We start from the raw sequence: 1,249 nt of genomic DNA on the forward strand, positions 1-1,249 counted from the left end.
AGGGTTTGATAGTATGTGTAAGAGGGTTTGATAGTACGTGTAAGAGGGTTTGATAGCGAATGTGAGAGGGTTTGATAGCGAATGTGAGAGGGTTTGATAGTACGTGTAAGAGAGTTTGATAGCGAATGTGAGAGGGTTTGATAGCGAATGTGAGAGGGTTTGATAGTACGTGTAAGAGAGTTTGTAGGTTTTGGCCTATGGGGCCTCTCATACTATGATAGCGAATGTGAGAGGGTTTGATAGTACGTGTAAGAGAGTTTGTAGGTTTTGGCCTATGGGGCCTCTCATATCTCATAGTAAGTTCTTCAAAGATTCTGTAAGAACATAAATCTACAACTAAGCTTAGACTTTGAAAACCTTTTGCCTTTAGAAGAAATCTCATCCATTTTAATCCGTAAGATTAATAGAATATTTTCTAATATTTCAAGTGTTATTTTAACCTCATTATATTCAGTGGTATCAAACTTACCTCCTGTTGGTGACCTTGGATTGACAACAGCCAGCCAGCTTTCAGGAGACTCTCCAACTCGGGAAATGGTGCATTTATAGAGTCCTTCATCTGACTTGGAGACGTTTCCGAGGGTCATATCGGTTTCATAGTCGGTTCCAAGACGGACGCCATCTTTGTAGAAATCACTAAAGTATGGTTCGTCTGTATCCTCCTGAATGCACTTTAGAGTCACAGTAGATCCTTCCTTCACTGGCTGAGCAGAAACATCCAGGATGACTGACCCACCTGATGGACAGTAGAAGATCAGTTTGACATGTTACATTCCTGTTTCTGATGGATTTATAACAAATTCAAAATCTATGTTTATTTTCAGAAGATATGAAAAGTTAACACATCTTCAAAATGTCTGGTTTCTATGATGTAAGAAATATGACTCTTGCATTCATATTTACTATTTTATATTTTTATGTTTTTTGTTTTTTCATTGTCAGATTTTGGTTATTATTAAATTGTACAGGTTCAAAATAAAGGCAGCAAACATTCTGACAGGATTTATCTTGATATCATTTTGTTCTGTAAATAAACCTTAGAATATTACAATGTGTCCACATTATCTAAAAGAACATTATTTATTTAATTTAAATAACTTTTTAAGACTTCATTGTGAACATTCAGACCTGTAACAGAGATGTTGAGAGCCCGGCTCTTTTCCCCTTCATGGTTTTCACACCAGTATTCTCCACTGTGGCTCTCAAAAGCATACTGGATGCTGCAGGATGCAGCTGGGACGCTGCAGGC

This window comes from Poecilia formosa, unplaced genomic scaffold, assembly GCF_000485575.1.
Source record: "Poecilia formosa unplaced genomic scaffold, Poecilia_formosa-5.1.2 Scaffold645, whole genome shotgun sequence".
NCBI lineage: Eukaryota > Metazoa > Chordata > Actinopteri > Cyprinodontiformes > Poeciliidae > Poecilia > Poecilia formosa.